Raw genomic sequence first — 15,391 nt, 5'->3', positions numbered from 1 at the left:
AAAAAAAAAAAAAAAAAAAAAGAAAAGAAAAGAAAAGAAAGAAAAAGGAAAGAAATATGGCTGCTGCTATTAAACAACTAAATACATACGGTAAAAACAATTAGGTAATCTGTGATTTTCTATTATCCAGACCCATTCTACCTTAAGGTAATACTACCAACTGAAGTTGCATATAGATTAATTTTAAAACTAATAAATTTTGCTGTCAACTTACTATAGCAAAGGTTACCTTCAAATTCTTTTAACTATATTATTACTTCATCTGCTTAAGTGACTTTTTACTGGCATCACTATGGACAAGTCAGTAGTAACTAGAATTAGGATTTCTGATCCCTTCCTTTGAATAGCAAAGTATTTAGTTACTTCCTCTCTGTCTGTCTGTCTCTGTCTCTCTCACTCTCCAGACAATTTGGAGCTGTGTATAATAACATGAACAAGTTATAGCATATGTTTTGTTAGGTTACTGCTTGATATCATTCAATGAGAAATGGTGAAAAAAAGAAGTCAGGTTAACTGCTACCTCCTGGGTAAGAACTTCCTGAAACAATTTCATACAGAACCAGGAGTCTCTAAAAGCAAAAGATCTAACTTACAGCCAATCTCTACAAAAGATAATGATAAAGAACTCTAGAGAAGACTACAAAGTAAGCAAAAGAGGAACAGCAGGGCATGGAGAGAATTTGAGAGTATTTGAAAAGATAACAAAAACTAAATAAGAACAAAACACAGAGGGAGCTTCATTTTTTTTTAAAGTTATTTGTGCAGGAATATCAGAAAAGTTGACAGGAAACTTACAATTACCTTGGAAACACTAAGGGAGAAATGCAGAGTTCTTTACAAGCTTCTGTAGTCCATCATCATTTATCTGTGTCCTGAACATTAAATCAGAAAAGGTGGGAATCCCTACTTGACCAGTCTGTGATTTAAAATGATGCTTGTCATTTAATAAAATCACCACAGTTATATACAAACATTCAATTACCTCTAAATTACAGTCAGTATTCCTTCCAACACTTTTCTTTCCTTTAATATTTTAATTTGTCCACTGTATCACCAAAATATTCATGTCTCAACTTCTTCAATCTTCTTAAAAATAAATTTATTTACTACTGTATGAATGTAAAATGTGCAGGTGTGTGCATGCTGAGCACATGTGTAGAGATCACAGGAAACTTTGTGGAGTCAGTTCTTTCCTTCAACCTTTACGTGGGTTCTAGGGATAGAACTTGGGCTTGAGCAACAAGTGTCTGACTTATAGGCTGAGCCGTGTATGTCATTGGCCCTTCATCCTTTTGTGTGGCCCATCTTCTATTGGAATTTTATCATGCATTACCAATGTTGCAAAGTATTCATAATTAACCTAAGTTAATCCTCAATCTTTTACATAAGCCAATATTCTCTACCATCTATTATGTTCATTTTGTCTGCAGAATCTGATGGAACCTTAAACACTGTACACAGTTAAATTTTCCCTTTTATGGCTTCTGAGTTGTCATGTCAAAAGCTTTTTGATCCATAAAACTAAATAAAAACTTTTCCTACTCTTGTAGTACTTACTTTCAGTTACCTTTTGAACATTTAAATTTTAATCCCTTCAAGCAAATTTATGTGCAGTATGTGACAATGACATAATTTCCCCCATCCAAACAAGGAGCCAACTGTCCCAACCACCTGGTCTTTCTACCTAATGCCAATTTCAATCATTCCAGGCTCCTAAACTCTAGTTTAGTGATAACAAGACATTTTTCATGACTGCATTAAAGAGATCATTTTTCAAAGTTTATTGTTGTTCAGGGGGCTATGCATTTTACTTCTAACATTCCCAGCACCTGCTTGAATGAAAATAAAAGAGAGGGTGGGAGTGAGAGTATCAAATTTGACTACAAAACCAAATTTTAATCATTAAGTCACCACAATACTTTATTATGTATTTGTACTTACAGTGTGATCTAAAATTACACTTGAATTGTTGCCTACGGCTAGCAAGCTTACATATGATCTTTCACTGGAATAAAACAGCAAAAACTATAAAAGATAAGGTTCATATTTATTAGAACTGGGAGTTAACCACATTTTGATAGCACAGCAAACAGGAATGTGGAAGCTCACCAATAATGCAAACATCTAACAATCTTATCCTTAACAAAATATCTTAAGTAGGCGTTTAACCACAACACCTTTGCTGTCAGAGACAAATGGACTGTTTTTAGGGGAGCATTTCATTCGATTAAGAAAAGGACTGTTAATGTGACCTATTTCTGAGCTGCCCCAACATCAAACAGTAGACCAAAAAAAAAAAAAAAAAAACCCAAAACAAACAAACAAAAGGCAAACTACCCATGCAGCAATCTTTCTCCTGACCTCTCAAAAAAGCCAGCAGGCAGTCTAGATAGGTAGTTCACATTTACAACATACAAAATATGTTCTTCCTGAAACACCCTCTTATTCAGGGTCATTATCATCTTTCCTCACCACCTCTGGACTTTCTGAGGCTGTTGCTGCTGTTTGTCAACCATAGTTCACACATTCCACTCACTAAAGAACCACCAAACCCATCAATTGAGCACTTCCTCCTACTCTCATCCTTTAATTGGTGTTTCCTATGTTCCAGAGAAGCCCAGGCTTGCTGCAAGGTTGGACTCCAGTTTGGGCAATATGGAAAAGATTTTAGAATAAATCTGGCAGTTCTATTCTGCAAGTAGGATTATATTGCTAAAACTTTATTATCTTCCCATTCCTCCTTTATCCCTCCCCCTAAATCTTTGAATAAAATTTTAGAGTAGGCCAGAGTAAAAATGTATGCACCTTCTAGTTCTTTTCTATTAAAAGAAGCATTTTCTTTGTGAAGGTATGGTTCCCCAAGACCACAGCATCACACAGCTGACTCACCCCTACCCAGACCCTGCAACTAGACCCTCTCTAAGTAAAGGGCTAGTACATGACTTGCAGGAAACTCGTCAGACTACATACAGTGGGAGAGTGACTTCAGCTCTAGTCTCAAACCTAAGCTGCTGCCGGGTGGTGGTAGCGCACGCCTTTAATCCCAGCACTCGGGAGGCAGAGGCAGGCGGATCTCTGTGAGTTCGAGGCCAGCCTGGTCTACAAGAGCTAGTTCCAGGACAGGAAACAAAAAAAAGCTACGGAGAAACCCTGTCTCGAAAAATCAAAAAAAAAAAACAACCTAAGCTGCTTCTTCACAGTATAGGAATAACTTACCTCTGGGTGATCAGAGGGAAAAAGGATCCTTTGTGGATCAGGTTTTCAGGTAATAAACTACAAGTACTCTGAAAATGCTAAAACTGGGGTGATATAATAAAAATAAATCTGTTTTCCATTTGAAAATATATAGAAAAAAATTTATGATGCCCAGCTGAGAACAAAACTCAAAGCATTCAGATGTCCTTCTACCAACCAAGAAAAAAATCCAAAAGACTAATGTAAGAATTAATTGTACTAGAGAGAATATGAAGAAACTGATACATATAAACACTACAAATAAGACTGCAGGACCAGTTATGGTGGTGCTTGCCTTTTAATCCCAGAACTCCAGAGGCAGAGGCACAGGCAGATTTCTGTGCACTCTGTAGGCCAACCTGGTCTGCATAGCTAGACCCAGGATGACCAGTACTAAATAGTGAGACTTGTCTCAAAAAAGGAAAAGATAAAAAGAATGTGATTTGTTATCATCCTCAAAGGTCTGACCCCAGTATCTTTAACTGTGTATTATTCTATTAGACAAAGATTTTGAGAGGCCATTGTTTGGGTCCAGTCCCTGAACGTCAGACCAAATCAGAATGAAGTTATTTATACCAAGAGTCACTTACTCAAACTGAACTTTGAAACAAAGCAGTTTTCCAATCAGAAGGGATGTAATTTAGCTAAGCCAACAAGAAAAGAAAATCTCATTTCAATCCTGTAAAGGAAAATAACTTTTTGTCCCATTTCTGCTTCCCTTAGCCCTTTTCTGCCTACAAAGCCAAGTCTCTTTGCTCAGTTCACTGGAAGATTCATTCACTCCATCTTAAAGAATGAAATGTTTCCCAAATCTAAAATGAGAATAAAAACCAACTAGCTCTTTACCCTAGGTTTGGTACAGTCTTGTTGCAAAGCTATTCTTTAATCCTAAAGCTCAATTTCTAAGAATTTTATTATTGTTTTGTTACTTTATAGTTACTAGGAATCAAAACCCAAGGTCTTGTTGCATACCAGGCAATCAACCAGTAAGCTATTACCCCACCAAAATCTGTCCTAAAACACAAAACACTATACATTAAATGTTTACTACATTAAAAAGGAATGGGGGTCCAATGTACCTTAAAACAAACCAAGTAAAAGAGACCAGCAAACTATTCAACACAATCAAATACTATGTGAAGTTTTTTCAGAGATAAACAGCAGACCGAATAAACAAGGCAATGAAGAACATAAATAAATAGGTTGTACCCAACTGGGGACCAATGCCACTAAATAGTTATTTCTCACCAGAAACAATAACCAACTATCATGTTGCCCCAGGTGAAAGGGACACCCCTGGATTAGTAACAGCTTAATAAGGGAGAAGAAATGTGATAAAACTAAAGTATCTTTTTCTCTGCAAATTTGTTTCATATAATTTTTTTTACTACAACCCATCTAAGAATAACTAAAACATTTTAAAATGTTAAAATAATAACCACGAAAGTCCCAATTTTCTTTCTCACAAACCAGATCACAGATGACACACAAGACAAATAATCCTTCTATTAAAATTATCCAGATGTTAACAACTATAGTTGGTTTTATTTATTTATTTATTTATTTAATTTATGAGATAAATCCTGACTATACAGATCAGACTGGCCTTGAGTTCTCCAGTCTCAACCTCATGAGAAATATGACTAGGCCATCACAACCAGTTTACTATTTAACTTTTAATTCAAAAATCCTAAATATTTATGGATTACTAGTACTAGCAATTTGCATGCCAAACACTTCCAAATATTTTATATTCATCATCGGGAAGCTAAGTTAATGTCTGAAAGCTAAGTTAATATTAGATTTGGTAATCAAGTGTCCATCTCTCCAAACGTCAAGACAGAGATATAAAAAGACACATAACTAAAAGCTGTGCTCCAGGGCAGTGGTATGTCAAGGCCCTGTCCTCAAAAATTAAAACACACAATTGACTCTTTTCTATTACAGGATCTGGATCTAGGAACTAAATGCTGTTGTTAAGTACAGAGATTTTACAAGGAGAAACTCAGAAAGCCCCCCAATTCTTACTATAAAGATTTTATAAGCAGAAGCCCCCCAACTTACTAGCTTGAAACAGAAGTCATTCAACTAGCTTGAAACAGAAGTCAAAGCCCAAGGGAGTAATATTGTTCCTAATTACTGACACCAAGACTGGGATATGCTAATCGGTCTCGTTAATTCTGTTTTGTCACCTGAAATCTAGGAGTGGCATTTCATTCCAACAGGGTCTTTGTTATTAATATGAATCTGTGCAAAGCATTTGGTACAATAAGTAACACAAAAACTTTATAAATGTGATCACTTTGAGAGAAATCAATGCATTTTGTCAGAAGGTATAGAAATTGCCACAAAATCTGACTGCATTTTTGGTCACTGAGACATATAAAGATTATGCAAATAAACTCAAAATGTAGGTAGATATGTCCAACTCTACAGCTAAATCTCAAGTAGCAACATTGGACTTGAGTAACATAAAAATGCTATTTTCAGTTGTGTGTATGTTGTTCTGTTCATTTAGAACATTTTCAACACCATCTAATCATCACCTCCTACTCATCCCTTATGTCTTAACATAAACACACTTTCTCAGAAAGCCCCTCTAATCCACTTGTCCAGATTAAGACTTCTACCTTATGTTTCTATAGCACTAGCCCTCATACTTACCACTGAACCAATATGAACAGTGTCACTGTATGATTTCCCCAACACTGTGGGCTGTCAGGAGTGACATGTACTGGTACTCTATCTCTAGTTCAAGGCAAGAAGTGAAAGTAGCTCTGTGTTTATTGAATAAAATGGAGGCAGAAGGGCCGACTGGTTTGTTCATATTCATACCGAGTACTACAATTCATGCTAAACTTATGCCCTGATCATTTACATCCGGGTATATCCCCAACCATTCTCTAGTGTAGTAATTGAGAACCATCTGTTGAGACACTCTGTATGTCTATAATTTATGTATGTAAAATAAGTCAATGTAAAGTTTTATAAAATAGGGATTTTCAGACTTTATCTGTGTTAGAATCTCAGTTGATGGCTAGGCCTTCTCACATACCAACAAAGAATTAGAATCCATTTCATTAAACAAGCATTATTTGCTAAATGTCTACTCTATTCTGCTTTCAAAGTTCTTATGAGACAAGATTTTACTTATATAATCAATTAGAGAAGAAAATAAGACTGTCTACAGTGAAGCGCTGAATTAGCTAAATGAACACAAATTAAGAACTAAATTCAGATTTGAAAGTAGGGCAGAAGCTCAGACTGAAAAAGAGGCTATTTATGGAGACAAGCTATGAATAGATAGGTCCCTAAAGATACGCAGGGCACAGACCCTTCATATAAACAAAGGGGAAGGTTTCTAGATCCTTCCCCTAACTAAAAATCTTGCAGAAGGACCTGGGGCAGTGACTAGGTAGAAAGTCAGGTCATGATGCCCAGTCTCCTTGCTCCTACTGAACAGCAAGAACAGAACAGCCTCAATGTGACCAAAAAAAAAAAAAAAAAAAAAAAAAAAAATTACCAAAGACTTTAAAAGTGTGAAATCTGGACTGGGAATGCTGCTTAGTGGTAGAGTACTTAAGTAACACTGGGTTTGATCCCCAGTATCACAAAAATTAAAAAAAAAAAAAGTGAAGCTCCTCTAAATTTAAATTATAAAAAACTTTTGAAAGTCCATTAAGTAACATCCTAAAATTACATACTAGGTCATAATATGGAACACAGGTTCTCAACTACGAGAAACTTTTTTATGCTCCATATATCACAGCATTCCATGGCAGGGACAATGCTGCACAGGTTCTCAGAACAGTCCAAATACTCTGACCTGACAAACAGAATGGTAGGTTTACTTTAAAGGCCATGTCTCAAACTGGAATCGGGGTAGGGGATTCAGAGAAAGAACCAGCCAAGTCTCAAGACAAAATATAGCCATCCTCCTTCCAGGGGCAACTTTTCTAAAAATCAAAACTTCGCAAAAGGAATACACCATTTGTGTGAGGTTGGGGGGCAGGGGTTGGCGCTTCCCGCTGGAAGCTTGATAAGGAAGTGGTGAAAGATAACGTACAGGTAGGGTACCACTAGAAGGCAGAATACAATATTTCCCTGCAAAGCTTTCCAGAGTACTAAAACAGCACACTTCTTTCCCAAGGGGGGGGGGTGGCTACAAGCAGAAATGTACAGCCTTCAAAGGGACCCCACAGAATCCATAAGCCACTAACACTGCTCCTTTTCTCCCACAGCACAAGTAATAAAACTGCAGATTTTACTCTGATGCTCCTCTAAGAAAAACTATTATAGTACTTTAAAGATGCCTCTGCTATCAATTTGTTCCTCCCCACAGAATACCTCTAACACTGTCATTATCACCATCTTATTGTTGAGAAACAGCCACAGATGACAGTGGCAAAATCAAAATGAGATATCAATGCTCAATCCATATACACATCAGTATGTATGGACATCACCCTTTACATGATGTTTATCATCCATTTAACTGACTAAAATTATTTTTCAATTTTCAAAAGGAATGTAAATAAGATCTGCCCGAAATGTGTCAAGTATGTTTGAAATGTTCATTCTTAGATGACTCTACAGTTTAAGAGCACTTACTGCTCTTGCAGAGGGACCCAGGTTCTCTTCCCTGCAATCCACGTGACAGCTAACAAATGCCTCTAACTCCAATTGCAGGGGATGCATGTGTGACACTCTTGCTTGCCTCTGGTGGGCTGATCACCACATGTGGTACACATATACTAATGCAGGCAAACACACATAGAATTTTCTTAAACTGAATTCTTCTTATTTTCCAAACAACTCCCTCTCCCAACTTCCTTACCTCTATCTGTTCATGATACAAATCTTCCATACAAAGAAGCCATGTTCAAATTCTTGATATTTCACCTTTCTCTAGCTGCTAAACATTTTAAAATAAGGGTACTGCCCAAAACAACTAAAAACTGACTCCTTGCTGCCTAACAAACAAAATAAATTCAAACTCTTGAATAAAAGCAAAGTATTCATATGAACTCAAAGCTCCTATTGATAAAGCTCCAAACCTGTTCTCCAAAACAGTGCTTATTAAAGCACACAGACCTTGGAAAAGTCACTTAATCTGTCTTTATTTTACTCAACTATAAAATGGGTATAATAATACTTGCCAGTAAGGCCAACTGAGGTTATGAAAATAAGAGTGCTGCTATAAAAATTAAGGTACTATAAAAATACAGACATTATCATTATGTCATGATTATGGTAATTTTATTTATGCCTGCCCTTAAGAGGAAGTAGTCCACATAAAACACAGAAGAACAAAACTTTAAAGACAGATAAAAGAAACATAAAACAAATACAAGGATGTAAAATGAAAAATGTACACCACAACTGACTATGCGTTTGCTTCCCTTCAGGCCACTAATTTGGCATGAACATTCTTTGATTTAGAAAGAAAGCTAAGCCAATCAGACAGATCTATGTCCACAAGACTAAAAGTGAACTCGCTGATCAAAAGTAGAAGTTCCTCTTAAAGACAGGCCAGAATCTTTTCTAAAGGACTAGTTTCTATGTCATAAAACTGGACTTAACACCATGTCTAACCTATGCTATTACACTAGTGGTTCTCAATCTTCCTAATGCTGTGTGACCCTTTAATGTATTCATCGTGTTGTGGTGACCCTCAACCATAAAATTATTTTGTCATTATTTTATACTGCAATTTTTCTACTGTTACAAATTGTAATGTTAGTATCTGAGGTGCAGGGTATGGTATGCGAACCCTGTGAAAGGGTAGTTCAACACAAAGGGGTCACGACCCCTAGTCTAGTAGCACTGAACTAGACTGAAATGCTCAGAGGGCAAGTATATGTAAGCATCTTGATTGTACTTACAGCATTAAACCGAACACCTCAACTTCTGTAGACTTGTTTCTATGAATCCAATCTCCCCCTGTTTCAAAATACCCTGTGCACCATTGTGTTACTCACAGCCACTCCTTAGTCAACCCTCTAACAACTTCCTAGCAGAGGACAAACGACTCTTGGTTCCTCACCTAAATCAGCAGAACACCCAATACCAGCTCCTCTGCAATGGCCTCCTTTCCTTCTTATCCTTCTTTCTCTTCCTTCCCTCCTTCTCTCCCTCCCTCCCTTCCTTCCCATTCCTCTAAATTCTTTCACAGATTTCATACTGACAGCAGTCAGAAAAATGAGGCAGGAGGATCCACAAAGAACCCAAGACCAGCCTGGGTGACACTGGAGTTCCAGCCAGTCTAACGTACAAATTGAGACTTTGGTTTGTCTTGGCTGACAGCAAAGAGTTGAGGGGGCGGGAAGGATGAGGTGGGGGGGGGGATTATAATTATCAAAGTCAAGGGTAGGAGGACACATCACCTACCAGCTCAGCTGTAAAACAGTTACCATGCAGAGGGCCCTGCTCATATCTCCTGCACCAAAAGAAAATCAGAAATCTATGTTCTTATATGTTCACTCACACATACACATATTCATTTATGTGGTGTTACATGTGCATATGTGTATGTGAAGGACAGATATCAACATGACCTGTCTTTGGAAGTGGCTCTTTTTTTGAAACAAGGTCTCTCATTGTACTGGAGTTCACCCATTTACTGAATAACAGGTTTCAGGAATCCCCTACCTCTACCCCAAACCCACCCAGGGCTGGAATTAGGGATCAAACACCTTACTAGTTGAGTCATCTCCCCAAGCCCTGCTATTCAACAGTTGAGTGGCTGGTAAGCACGACACTAAAAACTGAGGACTATTTTCTCACAGGGAAGCAAACATTTTGGCACAGATTACATCTAAATTACCTTCTGGCTATAACATTCTAGGATGTTTTGATTAATTCAAACTTGAACACACCCTGATTTCTTTCCTGATCTTCATCATGTTGCATATTTTAATATGTAATTATATACATTGTTTTAAATTTTGCCTGCTTAAGTAAGCATACCAACCCTATTATAACATTCTTACACTTCCTTGCTGTCCACAAGAAGAATGGAAAAAGATAAGATACACAGTGGATATATTTTTTATAAGCTAAGAAATGTTAATTATGCTTAAAGATTCATTATAATATCTTGCTGTAATATAGATCGGCAAAAAAGCATTTTTTCATTACCAAACCATTAAAATGTGCAAAACCAAGGAAACACCTAGATTAGTGTCCTTAAAAGCATATTCCCTTAAATCTACCATTAAGTATACTGCTTAAGGTGACATATTAATATTGTAACATGCACAGAATGTTTATTTTCTAGCCATTTCTGTTAACACTTTCTAATACAAACAGAAAGCTCACAAGAAAAAGAATCTAATATTTATCACTGTACTGATTTAATTTCATCAATTATTTCTGATTCTAACATAAAAACCAATAAAGTTACAAAAAAATTATTAAATAAATCATGTGGCAAATTAAACTATGCTTATTGTAACGTTTTTTCAATATTATCACCTAAGGAAAACTACTACAAGCACTCACAGAGCTTAGTTTTGTGCTTTTTAACTTATTTTTAAAAATTAATATAATGTATCCTCTCTAAGTAAATATCCAGTTTTCTAGACAGCATTTCAAAGGAGAATCTTATAAATCTTAGTTCAATTACTAGTTTCATAAAATTTACTCAACAATGAGCACTTCAGAAGAGTGACATTATTAGAAAAAGAAATAAGTTAAATAAGTTGTATTAGTCACTGAGTATGTAAAGACATCCCATCAATGCTCAGTGAGTTAACGATGAATAGTAAAGACACATGAAGCTCTGTAAATATCATACAAGGCATGCAACAAGTTTCTTCAAGTCAAAGGTTCTGAAGCTCAAAACAATTCTCATACTTTAAATTCTAACTACACTGTAAATGGATCAGTAAGTAAGTCAGGCAAGGGCTCAACTGTGCTGCTCCCACTGTCACTGCTATCACTACTGCAAGAATTTATATCAAGAGCTCACAGACAGTTTAGTACAGAAATATGTTGAGTGTAAAATAAAACCACATTTTAAAATCACCTCAACTGTCCTCATTCACAAAATAAAGATGCCACTAACATGCTTTATAACATGCATGTAGAAACTGCTATTCCCTATGAATCGTAATTTTTACCTCTTTTAACCACTCAAAAAACCCATTTAGATGGTATGATGGAAAAAAATAATTTAAGACACTGGCCCAAAGAGTTTTCTTACAAAATAGAAGTGAAGTAACCTCACAGGAGGCTGAGAGTTTAAGGTCAGCATGGACTATATTAACAAATCCCAGTCTCAAAAACATAAGAGATTAATTCAGAAAGAATATAGAAATTGATGTGATACTGAGCCAAATCAAAACATTCACTCTAATGCCTAATGTTGGATTTCTATGACAAAATAAATAACATGTTCACTCAGACAGTTAGCACTTAGGAGAGCACAGGAGACCAAAACCGGATGTTTTATCTGTGACTTGTTCAAGTTTCTAAACAAAAATTTCTTGAATGGTTCCAAATGAAATCATTTCCATTAGGAAACATACATAATTACCATTCACCAAAACTGTGCTAATGAATCAATACTGATGTGAAAAAGCAAAGAGATGGCAGCCTGCATCATTATTTTTAGTAGCACTGAAAATAAAACTAAAATAAAAAGATTAAGCTATGATTTTCAACACTTAAAAAAAAAAACAAGGCAATTGCCACTACATAATGCTAGTCTTCTCAATACAAAGGAAACAGTCTCAATTTAAGCCCACACATTTATACCCATCAAGATCAAGCAATACAGATTCAAGAAACAATTCAAATATTTCATTTATAAAAGTATTCCCAGTTCTGTCATTTTAGAGCACTTGCTTGTGATATTTAGGGGTTTTTTTACATACATATCTTTGGTATCCTGGTAAAGGCAGTTTGACATTCTGAGCCCTAAACTTATTCCAAAATCTAATTTGGTGAATGATGTAATTACTAATAGTTCAAACTAGGGCAGCAATGAAACATAACTACTGATGTAGAAAAGAACAGAGTTAAAATATGGCAAAACATTGTACCATTACAACTGAATCTTTGCCACCGTTTGTGCTTGCCTAAACTAATGGCATTTTTTTTGACAATGCCAAATGAAAAGAAATCAAAAGCGAATTGGAAGAGAAAGGTTAAAAGTTACTTTTACAGTAAAGACTTGGAAGCATAGTCCTTTAGAAATGAAAAACATTTCATCAGCTGTCATGAATGTCAGAGACCTTAATTCAAAAAGTTTCACTATAATTAAAAGGTGGGGGCAAGTTAAGAAAGTGGCAACAGATTTTCTAGAAACTTGTATGGGATACAAAGGAGACAGGCAAGTTCCCAAAGTAACCTAAATACTGTACTAAGCCTACCTTACAATCAGTGTCGAGAGTAAAATTGCTTTTCTAACCACATCCCCAGAACTGTACCATCTCCATAAGATAACATAAAAAATGCTACAAAAATCAAGTAATATGTCAAAAGCTACACACAGAAATCACTACTTTGAAATAGGACTTTAAAATATCATTTAAAATAAAATGTACAAACATGCAGACAAATTCAAAAATAACTCTAGATTCTTTCCAAAGCTACTCCAAAGCACAAGCCTTCCCTTAAGTGTTTTACATTATTTTAAATATCATAATTTTAACAAAAAGAATATAGTGGCCTCATTATCTTCAACTCAATTTTAGCCATTAAAATAGGCTCCAAAGCAAATTCCACAGGCCTGAGCCATACTGTGGTTAAAAGTGGTTTCTTATAAAATAAAGATTACAAAGAGCAACTAAACAAACAAAAAACAAAAACATAAAATAAGCAGGTATGTATCACTTCTACAAGTATCCTTACTTTAAGTCTATAGTCTCCATCTGAAACTATGAGGAAATAAATTTTTTACTATACCAAGGACAGCCAACTGAAATAAAATGCCAGTTCACAAAACTCATCGTTTTCTTTATGACAAAAAATGTAACAGTGAGCTTTGTTTGCAAAATGTAATGTGTATTTTATCATTTTGAATAAAATACCTACAGTCTCAGCAGCGGTTAAACTGCAGCTATCAAGGAAATTGTCCAGAGACAAATGGTTTCCCTATGAGAAGCTCCATTGCTATACTTCACCTCAAGACAATAAATCACATTAACTGCACCTTGTCCTCTGTCCAGTGACATCATCAGTCTGACCACATCTTGGAAACTGGGTGCAAAAACATATGCTACTTAAGGCATGAAATCATATTACTGTTTTTTGTCCATCCAACCTCACGCACCAGCTCTCTGAAGTGGTTATTCACCTGAGCATCCTCTCAAAAGCTTTTTACCCTTTACTTCATTCAGAGCCTACCTACTGGGTAGAAAAAGAGGGGAAAGTGGTGAGACCTCGTTATTTTAGTTTGCACTGAGTCCCCCTAAATCTGAAATTTTAATTAAAGTCTAATATAACTCCATATATTCACCACAGTGATTTAACACATTCAACTTGACTCCTCATACACTTGCCCTAGAAAGCAATACCTTTTAAAAACAAAACTCTTACAGGACAGACCAGAAATCAAAATGATTGCTTTCTCTGAACAGTAAAAGTTAATTGGTTTTCACAAGCAGATTGTCCTAATTCTAGATAAAACAAAATCAATCCTGACGCCTTAAAGCAAGGGGTGGGCAGGCTGAGTAAGTTCCAAGATCAGGGTAGACACAATGCCTGTGTTTCTCTTCTTTTCACTCATTTAACCATGACACCAACACTCAAAGAAAACATAGTCCCATTTCTGTTTTCGGTGCTGCTACAATTAAAATAAGCAGGTCCGTCTCACTTCGAGTCAGTGCAGAAACTAGAAAAGCAGCACCACTGAGAAACAACCCAAGTGTAGTCAACTGGACTTTCTAAACTACCTAGTTACTCCCTAGGTCCTAGAAGGAAAAAAAAAAAAAAATCAACCGGTTTTACAAATACAACTCTTTACAAAGCCTGACTGTGTTTATCTTGGGGAGAGGGAGACTATGCCCACAAGGCAGTCCTCCGTTTGTACGAACCCAGTAGCTCTCAAAAGCCTCTGCAAATGGGAATAAGGTCCATGTTTCTGCAAACTGTTAAGAGAAACCCCTTTAGGAGAAAACAAGCCACCACGGAGCTGATGCTCAGCTCGAGCTGTTTTTATGCTGGAAGGCCCCAAGAGGATGTGTTCTGCCCGCGGAGGAGGGGACTCAAGTGGCAGTTGGTGAGGGAGTCATTTTGGTTATTAGTAAATAAATCAAGCAGCAGAGAACAAGGCCTAGGCAACTACCAGGGCAGTCCAGGCCTAGTTCTCTCCTTGTCTTCCTAGCACAGACTGGGTTTGATCTCAGAGCTTTGCGGATTGCCAAGGAGGAGGAGAAAAAAAAAAATCATATCGAACCACAAAAGCACATGGGGCGAATGTAAAATATAAACACGGCGTTGGGCTGTGAGTGGCTGTTATTAAAGGTCTGAATTACTAAACATGAGAGGCGGGGAAAGTCAGGCGGCCATTTCAAGAATATAAACCTCCCTGAATTAGACATTATTCAAATGAGAAGCAAGTAGAGGACCCAGCACGCAGCGAGAAAGCACCACCACACACAGGAGGGAGGGGGATCTCCGTGTCTAGCCACCAACCCTGCTCCCCACAGGACAGGGGAAATCTAGAATATGATCAACTTGTCAGGCCAGCCCTCGAAGGGCAGGAGGGCACTCCTTTACGGTCGAGTTCTCGGGTGGTCTCCGGGAGCTCCCGGGCCTCGGAGCGAGAGGGCCACCAGGGCCACCCGCGCGTGGGGGTGGGGGCGTGTGCGGAAGGGAGACCAAATCCTGCCAGCACCTCCAATCCAAACTGTCCCGCGACCCCACGGCAGCGAGGGTTCTCCAGACTCGCGGGGACCTCTGGCTGCGGGCCCGGGACAACACGAACGACCGAGCCATTTCCACGCAGGGGAACTTCCCCGAGGGCTCCTCCCACCCAGTTCAGCCTCCAAAGGAACAGGAGGACCCCAGAGCGGGCTCAGAACCCGAAGGCCACCTCGCCGGGCCCATGCCACGCAGCCCCTAACCACAGACGCGGACCTGCTGGGGTCAGGCCGCCGCCCGGGGCACAAGCAGGGCGCGGCCGAGGGGGTCGGGGCCGTGACCCCCG

General features: G+C 37.6%; 1 protein-coding gene across 3 annotated transcripts in view; it reads right to left on the bottom strand.

The window, feature by feature from the left end:
- Positions 1–15,391, bottom strand: part of Pou2f1 (POU class 2 homeobox 1) — a 144,007-nt gene that overhangs the window by 127,420 nt on the left and 1,196 nt on the right. The window lies entirely within an intron of this gene.

Source organism: Microtus ochrogaster, unplaced genomic scaffold, assembly GCF_000317375.1.
Source record: "Microtus ochrogaster isolate Prairie Vole_2 unplaced genomic scaffold, MicOch1.0 UNK70, whole genome shotgun sequence".
Lineage (NCBI taxonomy): Eukaryota > Metazoa > Chordata > Mammalia > Rodentia > Cricetidae > Microtus > Microtus ochrogaster.
The sequence above is the reverse complement of the archived record's forward strand: the minus strand, read 5'-3'. Positions and strand labels throughout refer to the sequence as shown.